Source organism: Acomys russatus, chromosome 2 (genome assembly GCF_903995435.1).
Source record: "Acomys russatus chromosome 2, mAcoRus1.1, whole genome shotgun sequence".
Taxonomy (NCBI): Eukaryota; Metazoa; Chordata; class Mammalia; order Rodentia; family Muridae; genus Acomys; species Acomys russatus.
The window spans coordinates 82,824,331-82,840,687 of NC_067138.1; the positions used below are offsets into that span (position 1 = coordinate 82,824,331).

Below are 16,357 nucleotides of genomic sequence, written 5' to 3' on the forward strand. Positions count from 1 at the left end.
CTAAAATTAAACTTATTTTGCATCTATATACGAAATTCTATACCAGTGAATTAAAATTAACCTTATGAGTAACACTTAAGGCATTAAGCTGAGTAGATTCACTAATCTACTTTTTGTCCTATGATTCCTATATAGTTCTACATCCTCCCTTCTTTCTTTTCAACTCCTATCTCCAAACCTAAGAATGAAAGATAAAGGAAAGGAGAGACATCCCTGAGTCCAACCTTGTTCTATCTCTCTAAATAAGACCAATAATAACTTATAAGCAAATCCCAGTGAAAGTAACCATTTATCACCCAAGAAAGCAACCAAAAACCTACGCAACCCCCCCTTAAGGTAAATGGGACATCATTTTCTTAAGGTTTCTTCTGACTGATTTGAGATGAATAATACCTTTGTAGTGGCCCAAATAAAATTGGGAAAATGGTTAAACAAGCTAGCATTTTTAGTCTATTTTCTAAATGTTGAGAAATTCCAGGCTTAATTAGAGTCCTATGTAGGACAGTCTGAAGTGCTGGACCAACTAAGATTGGAAGATTCTTCAAAGCTGTCCTGTTCTGATGAGGTATAGCAACTAAAGTTCTTGGTACTGGAACTTGAAGGATGCAGGATGTCAGTGTCCAGCATGCTGAGAAGAATCAATCCTGCCAGGTCTGATCCAGCTTAAGTGTCCAGTTCTTTTGTTCTGAAAACTTATAATTTCTCACAAGCATTGTACAGTCCTAAAATTATAAATGTATAAGGTGTGTATGATGCACAGAACAATTAATGCTGGTCTTCTGTTCTTTGTATGTACATAAAAAGACTGTAAATCTTCATTCATGCCATATGAAGAATGGCATCTAATAATAAATCACAGGTATTCTGTAGCCAACAAGAAGCACTGTCTATGCATAGACATTGATGTCTCAGCCAGTCTCAGAGCTATTCCCATGTAGTGGGATTAGCAATATAAATTACTTGCTTGTTCTGCAGTTTGATTTCTTCTTTTTTTTTTAATTAATTTATTCTTGTTACATCTCAATGGTTATCCCATCTCTTGTATCCTCCCATTCATCCCTCCCACCCATTTTCCCATTATTCCCCTCACCTATGACTGTTTCTGAGGGGGACTTCCTCCCCCTGTATATGCTCATAGGGTATCAAGTCTCTTCTTGGTAACCTGCTGTCCTTCCTCTGAGTACTACCAGGTCTCCCCCTCCAGGGGACATGGTCAAATGTGAGGCACCAGAGTACGTGATAAAGTCATATCCCACTCTCCACTCAACTGTGGAGAATGTTCTGACCATTGGCTAGATAGATCTGGGTAGGGGTTTAAAGTTTACCGCTTGTATTGTCCTTGACTGGTGCCTTAGTTTGAGCGGGACCCCTGGGCCCAAATTTGCCTATCATAATGTTCTACTTGTAGGTTTCTAGGACCCTCTGGATCCTTCTACTTTGCTATTCTCGCATGCTTCTCTCATTTAGAGTTCCAATAGGATATTCTCCCCTCTGTCCTAGTTTCCTGGTAAGTGAAGGCTTTTGTGGGACATGCCCCTTGGGCTAGTATGCAGATATAAGTGAGTATATACCATTTGAGTCTTTCTGCTTCTGGGTTAACTCATTCATTATGATCATTTCTAGCTCAATCCATTTATCCACAAATTTCGGGAATTCCTTGTTTTTAATGGCTGAGTAGTATTCCATAGTGTATATGTACCACAGTTTCTTTATCCATTCTTCTACTGATGGACACTTAGGCTGTTTCCGTGTTCTGGCTATTATGAATAAGGCTGCTATGAACATGGTTGAGCAAATTTTCTTGTTGTGTGCTGGAGCATCTTCTGGGTATATCCCAAGGTCTAATATCCAAAATATATAAAGAACTCAAGAAACTAAACACCACCAAACCAAATAACCCAATTGAGAAATGGGGCTTGGAACTAAACAGAGAATTCTCAACAGAGGAATATCAAATGGCTGAGAAACACTTAAAGAAATGCTCAACCTCCTTAGCCATCAGGGAAATGCAAATCAAAACAACTCTGAGATTCCATCTTACACCCATCAGAATGGCTAAGATCAAAAATTCAAGCGACCACATGCTGGCGAGGATGTGGGGAGAGGGGAACACTCCTTCATTGCTGGTGGGAATACAAACTAGTACAGCCACTTTGGAAATCTTTCTGGTGCTTTCTCAGAAAAATGGGAATAGGGCTTCCTCAAGACCCAGCTATTGCAGTTTGATTTCTTCACATTCTGATTGTATTCCCCCTTCCTCAGCCCCTCCCAATTCCCCTCCCACCCTTGGCTCCTCTCACTCTCTCCCCTGGTCCTCAGAAAGGGGAGCCCTCCTCCCCTAACATCTGATCTCTATCTATCAAGTCTCATATGTACTACCTATATCCTCTTCCTCTGTGCCCTGTCAAGGGTGCCCTTCCAAGGGGAAATGATCAAAGTTGGAAGGCCAGAGTCCTTGTCAGAAGTACTCCCTCTTAACACATGAACACTCTATGTGTGGTCATCCTCTGTATAGCAGTGGGTTTCACACCATGTGTGCAGATATGATCAAATACATATTGACGTTCCCAGAAAAAAATTAAATTATGCTAATATGTACAGACACTGCCTGATATTCACTACCCAATATAGGATAACTACATTCTCTGTACATTGTATTCAGTGTTATTAGCAACCCAAAGGTTATCTAAATATAGAAGATGCACATTGTATATGCAACTTGGTGACATTTTATGAGGCCTTGAGTGTTCATGGGCTTTGACATATATGAGATGTCCTGGATATTTTTTTCAGTTGTTAACAGGGAATGAATAACAGCGTTCTAACAGTGGGTTGGATCCTATGCATGGATAGACATAAAAAATGGTTTTTGAGAATAATTTTCCTGAAGTACTTTCAACCTAAATTTTGGTTATCTCCTTACCAGATGCTCAAAAGTATACCTAGTCTGCAACATCCACGTAACTTCTTGTATTGATGGTGACCATCAAATGCACATGATCGCACATAGATTTTAAGATCCTTAGGCTAGATTTGAGCAAAGTGATTCTTTTCTTAGTAATGATGTAAAGCAGATATCCACTGAATTTAAGCACAGTGATGCTTTTCTTATTCACAGTAATGATGTTAAGCAGATGTACACCATCAGATGTATAGCAGCCTCATATTTTGAGAACCAATTTTCACATCCAGATGTGTTCAAAATAAAATAGCCCTTGATAAAAATATTTCTGACATGAACTAAACATAGACAAGTGTCCAAAGTCATGGTGTAGCTCACTGTTTGTCAGAAGGCAAACACTGTGAAACTAATTCAGAATCATGATGTGATTTACCAGGACCTCTTGCTCTCCTGGTTACTCACCACCTACTCTTTCCTTCTCTAGAACTGCTAAAAATCTTAATCTATATATTTTTCATAGAATATTTTATGTTCATTATTACATTGTCAAGCTCATTCATTTGCTGATAGTATGCTCTGACTAATGAACATTTATTTTATTTCAAGTTTTGGATGCTAAAATGAATTTTGAAATACATAAAATCATATTGATATCCCCTTCATGCGCACTTATATTTGTTTTGTACCTATAATGACTATAGAAGTTGATATAAAATGTCTTTTACTCTATAATGCTTAACTGTTTTCCAAAGTTCTTACAAAGTAGCACTGGAATGGCCAGAATATGATAAAAATTTTATTGATACTAGATAATGTAATAGTAGCAGTCTTTGATGAATGTTATCACACTGTGACTTTAATTTACATTTTCTTATTAATAATGAAATGAGACACCTTTGTATTTTCTAGAAAGTTAGTGGTCTCATTTTCTATGAGTTAGCTTATTTAAATAGAATGTGTGTTTTATATGGGCTTATCTGTTTCTTTCTTGTTCACTTATATCAACATATAAACTTGGTTAACAGTATCAGTATTGATAAGATTCTAAGCATATTAAAAAGAGGAAAGTCACCAGTGCAGTGGTGCATGCCTGTAATTCCAGCACTCAGGGAGTCAACGTCAGGGATATTTCTGTGTGTTTGAGACCAGCCTGGTCTACAAAGCAAGTCCAGAACAGCCAAGGCCACACAGAGAGGCCTTATATTTATAAAAAGAAGGAAGAGGAGGTAGAGAAGAGCCAATTGAATAAAGTCTACTTGGGCAAAGTAGAGAGCTGTTGAAATGCACAAATATGCACATAATACTTAGAGCAAGAGGGAAGGAAGCAATAAACAAAACAATGTGATTGGCGGCACTTGGCACTTGTCGTGTAAGATCATATCAGTGGCTTATTGGCTAGAAGTTTTCCTGTTATGTATGATTATCTTAGACCCTGTTGCCTGGTAACAAGGATAAACTCGGGTTAAGAATTTTTTTTTTTGTAGCAAACCAGATTCAGTTGTACTACATATTGAAACCATTTTGCATCCTATGTGCTTGTCGAAGCAGCAAGGGTGATACATATAAAGGCAGTGCTGTCTCACAAGCACCACATTCTCTCAAGCACTGACACGAAGAATTTACTTGTCACATTTGCTCAAATTGTTCTGTGAAGATTTGTTCATTACATATCCTTTCAAAGAATTTTTAATTTTAGCATTTGCTATTGTATATTTAATTTGAATTTTATGTTTATTTTCTTTCACTATTTGCTATCTCCTTTAGAAAGGTGAAGTACTTATCATTTTAATAATTTTTAAGATTTAAGACCAATGTTTCCTCCTATACTCTTTTCTTCCATATGCATTTAAGGTCATTGTTGAAGGACCTCACTGTTTGAGGTCACAGTTCACCAAGTCCAAGGTTGGTGCATAATAGAGAGTTTCCTTTCTCATCAGGGATTCTTTGTTTCTGCCTGACCTCATCTGGAAAGTGTCTCTAGGCACAGAAGCTTCTAACCATATCTGGAATATAACCTTTGACACAGTTTCTGCAAAAATTTTCTCCCCCTGCTGCCCATGCAATAATTAGGTATATGGTAGGACTGTGCTGCCAAATAAGTCATCCTGGCACTTTCAGCCCCAGGCAATAGTGTACCTCTAACCTCTACCCTGAAAACCCTCCACCCACTTCCCAAGAACTAGATAGCCTGTGTTTACTCTGAATAAAGTTGAGAGGTCTCACAGGACCTGGTCTTAGAAAGTCATTTCCATTGTACTCATGGGCCCCCATTTCATTGCTACTGATCCCTTTATCCCCCAGGGCCTGGTGGTCAAGGATCAAGGGCACAGGGAGTCCTAAAGTCATTGATCCAAGTAAAAAACAAATTTGATATGCCCTATCAATTATTTAAAATTTCAGCCTGGTTTCTTCTTTGATTTTTCTTGTTTTGCTTTTTTAGAAAGGTACTATTTAATTGCTATAAAGAGATTTTTCTACTTACTCTTGTTATTGAATTCAGCTGAACTTTACTATTGGCCAGCACTATTAAAACACTTGCTTTAGTCAAATTTTGTAAATGCTTCATGTGCTCCTAAAGATGATATATATTCTTTAGTTGTTGAGTTTAATGGTCAGCAAAAGTCATTTTAATCAAACTTTTTAATCAACACATTCATATTTGCTATAACCTTATTGTTTGCCTGCCTGTTTTATCATTTAAAAATCTCCTGTAAGATATTCCTCTATCTATCTATGTCTATCTCTTCTGTATCTCTGTCTCTCTCCTCTCTCTCTCTCTCTCTCTCTCTCTCTCTCTCTCTCTCTCTCTCTCCCCCCCCTCGTTATTGATGTTCTGATACATGTTACAAAGTGCAGATCAATAAAGAATAACCTTATTGTTTGCCTGCCTGTTTTATCATTTAAAAATCTCCTGTAATGATTATTCTCTCTCTCTCTCTGTCTCTCTCTCTCTCTCTCTCTCTCTCTCTCTCTCTCTCTCTCTCTCTCTCTCACCCTCCCCCCTCGTTATTGATGTTCTGATACATGTTACAAAGTGCAGATCAATAAAGAATTCGTATATCTTCCATGTGAACAGAAGCTTTCATTAGTAATTGGTTCATCATTGATTATCTTTAGGGCTGATATTCACATAATTCAGTGTCACTGGGGCCTGCTTTCTGATCCTGGAGGAAGTGAAGGAAGTGGAGGATATGGTGGGAGGAGCCAATATTGAGCTTCTTTTTACTACCATGGACTTCATTGTATAAATAGGAGAGGATGAGAGCCCAGAGGTAACAGAACAGCTTCAGGTTATTGAAATAACAATGTTAAGGAAATTCCTATCTCAGTCTCCTGTCTCAGAGCATAAGACTCTTAATCTCAGGGTTGTGTGTTCGAGCACCAAGATGGACAGCACCTGTAGGCTTCAAATTTTTTCAAACCTACTTTATTTGGGGCTCTTTAATGCACATATATCCTTCCCAACCCACCTATCCTAGATAGGAGAGAAAAGAGGTTAATGAGAACAGGAGAAGTAGACCTTCTTAGATTCAGTTCCTGGGAGCAATTCCACTGACATAGTTGGTAGGATTGCAGCAGAGCCGTTAAACAGCAAACCAGCAATTCAGCAAAGGGGACTGCAACTGCAGTAATTGGAACCTAAAGCAGCAGCCAGAACTCAGAGCAACAGCTGGAAACAGGAACTTCGAAGTGTTCTCTGGAGTGGCTCTCTCTAGGAGCATCTCAAAGTGGAGCAATGAACAGCCAAACAATTGGAAACAATACCAAGACCAAAAAGCCCAGCCCAGCCTCTTGTTTTGGCTATATATATATATATATCTTCTCAGAGTCTGTACTAAGATGTATTTCAACTGGCAAAGACAAGAGGCAGTTCTTTTCCTAGTGGATAAACATCACCTGTTCTTGCACAATCTATTCTCCATCCCACACATGGAATCAAAACAAAAACATGTTTACATCAACTATAATTCAGCATAACTGTCTTCTCTCTCTCTCTATATATATATATAATAATTAAAAGGTTTATGTCCTAAATTCTTTTATGTTTAGCATTTATACATTCTTCTGAGTTATATATATAGAATTGTGTCACAAATTTCTATATGTCATATTGATTTTAAAATATGATTTCTTATTTTTATTATTTCTTCTTTGGCCTTTTGGCTATTTAAAAATGTATTAATTAATTGTTCTATACAGACCTCTTTTTGTTTTACATTTTATTATTTTGGAATTCCATACAATATATCTTGATCACATTCTTTCCCGTCCTTCTCTCAGTTTCTCCCCCTCCTACTTATTCAACTTCTTGTATTTTATCCCTCTGGAAACACAGGCAAACAAAGAACACAAGCAGAAACACCATATCAACAAACAGCAGCAAGCGCCAACACAGACATACACAAACTTGGTGTCTGATTTGTGATATTCTACTCCTGCACATGAAGCCTGCCCTGCAATAAAATCTATATACTTACTGTTACTCCATTGAAGAAAACCTTCTTCCCTGTCCTGCAGCTTCTTGTTTGGGGTGGGACTTTGTGTCCAGGTAACCTTCACCTGTAGTGGCAGTTTTGGTTATGTTCTGCAAATATGTTTTTGTTTTGATCCCAAGTGTGGAATGTGAATCTGAATTTAGTTTATCCACAGTTCATAGCTGCCTCATGAGAAGGTGTGTGATACTTCTTGTGGGGATGTGGTCTTTGCCAGATGGAAAACATCCTTGTGTAGATGCTGAGTGGGTATGAATAGGAGGAGGAGGAGAGACAGAGAAAGAGAGACACACAGAGAAAGGCACGCTATACACACCCAGACACACCCACACATGCACACACACATAGAGAAAGAGAGGGAGGGAGGAAGGAGAGAGAGAGAGAGAGAGAGAGAGAGAGAGAGAGAGAGAGAGAGAGAGAGGGAGAGAGAGAGAGAGAGAGAGAGAGAGAGAGAGAGAGAGAGAGAGAGAGAGAAGCACTTTGAGATGCTCCTAGAGAGAAACACTCTGGAGAATGCTTCAAAAAGGCTGCTGCTGATTTGTTCTGCTGTTGCTGTTTGCTGTTTAGCTGAAGTTGCCCCAAGAAACTGAGTTTAAAAAGATCTATGTACATCACCTGTCCCTACTAACCATCTTTCTCTCATACCTAGGGAGGTAGAGGCATTAAGGAATCCCAAATAAAGTAGGTTTTAAAAAATTAAAACCTGCATCCAGCATACTGAGATTATTGCTGGATTTGAGCTCCTGCAGGTTTTGTGCATGCTGTTATAGTCTCTGAGTTTTTAGGAGCATCAGTCCTGTTGTATCTGAAAATGCACTTTCCTTGAAGTCATCCAATAACACTGGCTCTGACAATCTTTCTACTTTTTCTGCATGTATCTCTGAGCTCTAGGGAAGTGGTGTAATAAAGACATCCCATTTATATTTGAGCACTCCAAGTACCTCACTCACCATACATTATCCAAGTGTGTGTGTGTGTGTGTGTGTGTGTGTGTGTGTGTGTGTGTGTGTGTGCTGCACTGATATTATGGGTATGGCATTATGTCATGAGGAGGCATGTATTATTGTTTTTGTTTAATCAGAATAAGAGTTTTCTCCTGAGACCATGACCTACCTATTCTCAGATTCTTGGCCTCATTAATAGTTTTGGATATGGGTTCCATCTCAGAGAGTGAGCCTTAAATTCAATCAAAAAGTGTTTGGCTACTCCCATATTAGTGACACTACTGTACTAGCAGATAAATTTTACTAGAAGGTTGCTGTTATTATAGCTAGCAGGGTTTGTAGATGGGTAAAATTGATGATTACTTTTCTTCTCCATTAGCATGTGTAGCATCTTTCTGTACTCTCAATGCTAGTCCGTAGGGGTGAGGCTTATACTTGAATGCCAGCTTGATTTCTCCATATTATATTTTTCTAATTATTCATTATTGACTTTAAAATTATCCTTATGTTGACTATACTCCATAAATTCACAAATGTGTGTGTGTGTGTGCATTTGAAACAATTTCCTATTATTAGATATTAAGGCTTTTGCTAGCATATTACATCAGGATGTTAATTGCTTTACAATCTGAACAAGTCCTTCTATTTACTATTAGAAATTAATTGTTTGACTGGTTTTAAATGTTATATAGTTTTTGAAATTTTAACTGACAAATGCAAATGGACACTGTCCCAATTAATGCAGCATGATGTTATGTCTATTAAACATAAACACCATGTAATATTTAAATCAGGATAAGCATTTTGTCTCTAAAACATTCCTAGCTTCTTTATGGTGAACACTTTCAAAATGCTTTCTTAATCCTTTCTGAAATGTAGTTGTTGCCACCTACTGTCACCCTACTGTGTACAGCAGAACTTCCTAACAGTGACAGTACTAATTCAGTCCTATTTCCCAACCTACTGTCACCCTACTGTGTACAGCAGAGCTTCCTAACAGCGACAGTACTAATTCAGTCCTATTTCCCAACCCCTCCTCTTTAACATCACTATTTTCAGATTATACTCAATGAGTTGAAATCTTAAGTATCTCCTTTCCTCCTTCCCTCCCTCTTTCCCTCCCTCCCTCTCTACCTTCCTCCCTCACTCTTTTTCTCTCTCCCCTTTATCATTCCTTCACTTCTTCCTTTTTTTCCTTCTTACTTTTCCAGGATATACTGGTATCTGTTTTGTCTTCAGATATGTTATGTAGTCAGTAATCACCTTGAACTTTTGATCTTCCTGCTTTTACCACGTGAGTGTTGGGATCATACATGTGTGTCACCATCCTTCATTTTATGTGAGTGTATGTGACGAAACCAGGGATTTATGCATATTAGGCAAGCAGTCTACCAACTGAGCTATATCTCTAGCCTAATTTTTTCTCTTCCTCACTCATTACTTGTAACATAATGTTTTCTAGTTTCAATCTATGTTGATACTAATGACAGGACTTCATTCTTTTATTAATGGCTGAACAATAAATTTTGTGTTTTGCCACATTTTCTTTATCTACCATAAGTCGCTGTATATTTTAGCCTATTTTCATAGTTTGGTTGTTAGAAATAGTGATGCAATAAACATAGGAATGCAAACATCATTATTTTGGGTAAACACCCAGGTGTCAGGGAGCTGAATCATGTAGTGTTTACATTTTTAATTACACTGTTTCCTATTAGAGGTATATCCATTTATAATCCAGCAGTTATACAAGAGGTCCCTTTCCTTGGTACTTGCTATTTTTAGGCTTATTTTTTAATGTATCATTTAGTGGAATACCTGGGGGTTTTGCAGGCATGCATGTCTGTGCACCTCCTGTGTGCAGTTCCCTCTGAGCTTGAGAGATGGCATAAGATTACATAGGGTTTTGAGCTACCCTGTATGTCTTGAGAATAGAACACAGGACATCTAGAAGTGTAGCTAGTTCACTGCTGAGCCATTTCTCCTGCCCTATATTTAGACTTTACTTAATATCTGTTCTTACAAGGGTGAGGTAATAGCTTATTGTTTAGTTTGCATTTTAATCAGAATGGATTGTGTGAAAAATCTATTTTCGAAAAAATAAAAAATAAAAAGGAATTTATGACAATTAACCCCTAAGCATGATTTTGTGTCATTTTATTTATAACCTATCATTTTGCTGAAAGTAGTTATCAGATTTCTCTGTATTGCCTTGGCTGTTCTGGACTCATTTTGTAGACCAGGCTGACCTCATACTCATAGAGAGACCCATCTGCCTCTACCTTCCCAAGTGTTAGAATTAAAGGCATGTGCTACTATGCCTTGCTGTATCTGGTGGAAGCTTTCTGTTGTCTTATGTATAGATCAAATCATTGGTATATATGGATACTTTGCTACTTTTCTCATTTGTATCCTCATTTTATTTTCTTGTTCTATCTGAGTGATACAATAAGACATCAGTATTATATTGAATTGTAGTGGAGAGACTGGACAGCCTTGTTTTGTATCTGATGTCAGAAGGAACATTTTTGAGATATTCTATGGTAAATATGTAAGCTCTAGGTTTGTTTTAGCTACCCTTTATTACATTAAAATATGTTACCTTCCTCCATAGCCTCTTTATGATTTTTATAATGAATAGACGCTAGATTTTGTCAGAGTCTTTTACTGAGTCTACTGAGAAGATCATATGATTTCTGTCTTTAATTTCATTTATTTATTTTTTAATTTTTATTATATTTCTTTTTTACATATACTTTTAATTTTTACATGTAAATAAAATAAACTACTTACAGCAAGAAAGTACCATGAAACAATCCAGAATTATATAAATGTTACATTCATAGTGTTTTGGCTATTTGTGTTTAGCAACCTTAAAGAGAACATCTTTCCTATCTTTGTGACTCTAAAATTCTGAATGTAAATCAATATGTATCACACATCATCCTTATAAACTTAAAACATGTATCTAGACCTAAAAACATCTTAACCCTAAACAAATTGTTTAATTCCATTTATTAGCACAATCACATTTATTTAATTACATATGTTGAACCAACTATACATCTGTGGACAGTAACCAACTTAACCACAATTAATGAGCTTTTAAACGTAATCTTGAATTTAGTTTGTTGGTATTTTATTATGAACTTTGATTCTGTACTCATCAAGTAATTGGGTCAGCAATATTATTTATTTTTTCTTGTATATTAATTTAATTTTGGAACCAAGTTCATATTACTTTTATAAAAATTGTTAGAATCATCCTTTCTTTTTCTGTGTTGTAGAGAATAAATTGAGTAACACTGACCTTAGTTCTTTAAAGGTCTGGTCAAATGAATTCTGCAATGAATTCATCCTGTTCTGGACTTTTTTCATTTGGGAGATTTTATATTAGTGCTTTAGTCTTGGTACTGGTTATTGATCTGTTTAAATTATTTATTTCATCTTGTTTTAATTTTAATAGGCCATATATATCTAGAGAGTTATACATGTCTTTTATATTTTACAGTTCATTGAAATATATGCTTTTGAGTTATATGCTTTTGGGTTTTTAGTAATTTCATTTGTATATCTTTTAATGTCTCTACTTTCATATCTAAATTTATAAATTTGAGTCTTTGTCTACTTGGCTAAAGATTTGTCAATTTTGTTTACCTTTTAAGAGAACCAACTTTTTATTTGTATTGTTGTTTTTTCTTTTTCTTTAAAAAAATTTTATTGGTTCTTTGTGAATTTCATATTATGCACCCCAATCCCACTCATCTCCCCTTCCCCTTGTACCCATCTTATACCCTTGCAACTCATCTACAACAGAGAAAAAAAGTCTTGTTGTGGAAACGGTGATGTGTCACAGTGTGTCCCAGAGGATACCCTGTTGCTCATATTTCTTTGCTTGCAAACGTTCTTTACAATGAATTCTTTGTCTGGTAAGAGGCCTCTGGCTTCTGCTACTCTATCTCAAGTTCCAATACTGAAACCTCACTGGGAATCCTCTTAGTTATCCTGTTGTTGCCCTGAGTCGTGGAGATTTGAAGTTGTAGATATGTAGGACCAGCCCCTTCATGCACGTCAGAAGTCCAGCAATAGGGTAGATGTTGGAATGAGCCAATTCAAAGACCTAGATCTGGGCCTGAGGGGAATGTGAGCTGGTTAGTCCATGATCTCTCCTGCACTTCTGCCTTCAGGGACATCTCACCAGTGACCCCTGAAACGAGGGCCAGCTCTACCCTGCTGCCCAGGCGAGGTGCAGGCCTGCTCTCCTGAGTGCTGCAGGTGCTGAAGAACATGACCAGTTCTCCCACTCTCATGACCCTGGATCCAGCTCTCCTGGGTGCCATAGATGATGAGGGAAGAGGAAGGGGAGGAGGGTGTCTATTCTCTCATTCATGTCTCAGCCCAGCAGACAAGAGGCAGGGACAACTCTCCTGTGCTTCCACCTTTAACCTGACCTTCAACCTCCATATCCAGGACCAGCTCAATTGTGATGCTCAGATGAGATGCAGCACCTACTCTCCCAAATACTGAAACAAGTGAGGGGCAGGGACAGCTATCCTGTTCTCATGACCCTAGGGCCAACCCTCCCACTTGCCATAGGTGGTAAGGGGTGAGCGTGGGAGAAGGCTACTCTCCCTTGCCCACACTGTGCATGGAAGACACGTTGTAGGGCCAGTTCTCTCATGTTCACACCCTCAGGGCTGGCTCTACATGCTCCTGCATCTGCAAAACTCTATTCTGCTGCTCAGGTGAGGTTCACTGCCTGCTCTCCCGCAGCAGGTGACGGGCAAGAACAGCTCTACTGCTCTCATGACTTTGTTGGTGCCAACATCCCCACCCACTGCCAGGGGCAAGGGCAGATGGGAAGGGAGGGGATCTCTTTCTCACCAATACCACCTTATAACAGACCGTAGGCAGGGCCAGCCCTCCCACATTCAGAGCCTTGGGGACAGCTCATCGACAACTTCCACATCTAGGGTCAGGTCCACTGTGCTGCTTAGGTGAATTGCAGAGCCTGCTCCCCTGAGTTTTGCTGCAGCAGAGGGGCAGGGACAGCTCTTACGCCTGTCATAGGTGGAAAGGGGTGAGGAGGCTGCATGTCTCTCTTGCCTATGATGGCAAATAAGTGACAGAGCCAGCTCTACCAGGCTCACACCCTTGGGGCAAGCTCACCCATACCCTTATAACTAGAGTCAGCTCTATTCAGGTGCCCAGGTAAGGTACAGAGCCCTATCTCCCAAATGCTACAGCAGATGAGGAGGAAAACCAGCTCTCCTGCCCTCATGACTCCAGGGCCAGGTCTCCCACCTGCTGCAGGTAGTAAAGGGCTAGGGGAGAGGAGGGGAGGATCAGCCTTCCCATGCTCATATTCTTGGCAATGGCTCACTCACAACTCTCCACAATGTGCAGTGGCTGCTCTCCTAAGTACTGCAGCTGGCTAGGGGCAGTATCAGCTCTCCTGCTCTCCTGCTCCCAGGCCCTGGTAACCCAAGATGCCCAGGTGAGGGGTGGATCCAGTTCTGCACAGCACTCAGTCATCAACATGTCCCTGGGATTAGACCAGGGATGTCTGCCTGGCCTTTCGTGCTAATAAACTCCTGTTGCTGCAGGGCCACAAACCCAGATATGGCTCCTAGGAGCAGCAACAGCCAGGCCCTCACCATGTTCCCAGGTAGCATCACAGGCTGCTCAGATCAGGCTGTTCCTCATGACCTGTGAGTCTTTGGTTCTGCCTCTCTTTGTTGTGCCCTCATCCTTCTGTTTCTATTTCTCTTCCATTTCTCCACCACTTGCTTGCTCTTCTGAGTGGTGCCTAGGGTCTCTGATTAGCTAGGGTCATCTCAGGAGTAGTCTCAGGGGGGCTATGTCCCACTTCTGCTTTACGCCTGGTCCGCGATCATCTCAAGCACAGTCTGCCCCCTCCTCAGGACTGCATGGTGCTGAATTGATGGTCATCTCAGCCTAACTCCCCATCTAGGCCCCTGTGGCCAGCTTGACTGCTGGTCATCTCAGGCTCCCTTTTTATTTTAGGCTACTAATCATTCTGATGTTCATTCATAGGTCAGAACTCTGTAGACAGAATTCCTTTCTGCTACTTACTGATGCACACATGACACAGCAGCCACACCTGCACCACTGTTAGGATTTTTTTCTTTTCCTTCTTTATCCTAATCTACTGATTCGAAATTTTGTGTTTGTGTTTGTTGGTTGGTTTTACCAAAGCCGTATGGTTCACCATTAGGTTATGATATCTGAAAGCTCTCAGAGCTGTACAACCTTAGATATATAAACTCACCCTCTTAGGATTACCTTCACTATGCATTTAGAGATGGCTCCACATTAAGAGCATTTGTTTCTCTTGTTGACAACCTTGGACTAGATCCCAATACCCACATGGTAGCTCACAAATTTGTGTTGCTCCAGTTCCAGGGAATCTGTTACCATCTTCTTGCCTTTGTAAGCACAAGACATGCAGATTTTTCACAGACTTAGAAGCTGGAAAAATATTCATAAATGTAAAGCAAAATAGGCAAATCTTAACCCTCCACACACACAATTGTCTTCATCATGCACTATATGTTTGGGCATGTTTAATTCCAGTTCCATTTTCAAATCTCCTTGGTTTTTAATGATATATTCAACATTCAGTTTTGTGTTATTTAATCTCCATTAGTTTTGTTTCTTGTTTTTAGGTTGTGTGTGTGTGTGTGTTTGCAGTGCATGTACATACACTATATGATCTAATTATGATCATATAGACTATAGGATGTTGTTCTGACTTTCTTATATTTGTTAGGACAGGTGGTGCCTTAATATGTGATCTTTTATAATGAAGTTCCATGCTGCTGTTAAAACATGGTTGGTATTTGTAAAAGTAAAAGTAACTTTTACTCACCTGGTGTAAATGTTCTCTCAGAGGCTTACTGCTGAATAAGGTCTTTTTTTTTTTTTTTTTTTTTTTTTTTTTTAGTACTTTTTCAACTTTGGCTGCCTGGTTCAACTCAGCTATTCTGACTTAAAACTCCTCTCCAAGCTGACTGACTCAAACTGACTTCTTGGCTTCTGAGTTGCTCTGCTTCTGAACTCCTGAACTGAACTATACCAAACTGCCTATACTGTCCTGTACTGAACTCAACTCTACTGTAGTCATCTCTGCCGAACTCTCGACTGTGTTCTACTATCCTGGATTGTCTTTTCTACACTTTCTCTCTATTTTACCTTTACTGCATTGTCTTCTCTACTCTCTTTCTACAACACTGTTCTCTTTTCAGTCTGTTCTCATGAGAGCTGGGAATAGCCTACTCCAATTCGTCCTGTTAAATCTTTATCTGATTCATCCATTTTTTTTCTGCTCTTCTTTTTTTTTTTTTTTTTTTGAAAATTAAATGGAGATATTTAATAGACAGTGCAAACCATAATTTCATCTGAATATAAATGTATGCACGTTTCCAATGAGTTATCTATCAATTATCACAAACAGCAATGAGGACCTTAGAGCTATGTTAGAAAACTGAATAGCTGGAATTTAATCCTAACAATCTTATTTGCTCACAAGAAAACACATCCATTTCAGATCTGTGTCACAAACTCCAAAAGACCAGGGGAGCAGGAGTGACTGGGGCCAGAGTGGTAAACACGGGGCCAGCACACAGGTGACAGACAGAAACACAGGTCTTGAGGAAACCAAAACCGGATGTGTTATTACAGCTAAGGACAAGGAAAAAGCCTATCTATGGCTTTTAAAAAAAAAGACTTTTCTCCCAGTACCATACATGTCTTACAGAAAGATGTGCGACAAGTCGGCTGACTTAAAGGACACTGCTCTTCAATTAGATGTTACTTTCAAACATGGGTACTTCCTTCTACAAACTAACTTTATCTTCATTATTTGGGATTAAAGGTGTGTACTAAGGGCATGTCTGTATTCCAGCCAGAGAGATTAAAGGAGTGATGGGTCAAAATTCCTCTACGGTGTTAGTTGGAATGTCCTGTTGGCACTTGTAAGGCAATTTGATCTATGA

General features: G+C 39.0%; 1 non-coding gene across 1 annotated transcript; it reads right to left on the reverse strand.

Annotated features, from left to right (window-relative positions):
- Positions 1-14,358: 14,358 nt before the first annotated feature.
- Positions 14,359-14,485, reverse strand: LOC127207995 (small nucleolar RNA SNORA17). The gene has a single exon (XR_007833044.1). It is a non-coding gene; the product is annotated as a small nucleolar RNA SNORA17 (small nucleolar RNA).
- Positions 14,486-16,357: the final 1,872 nt, after the last annotated feature.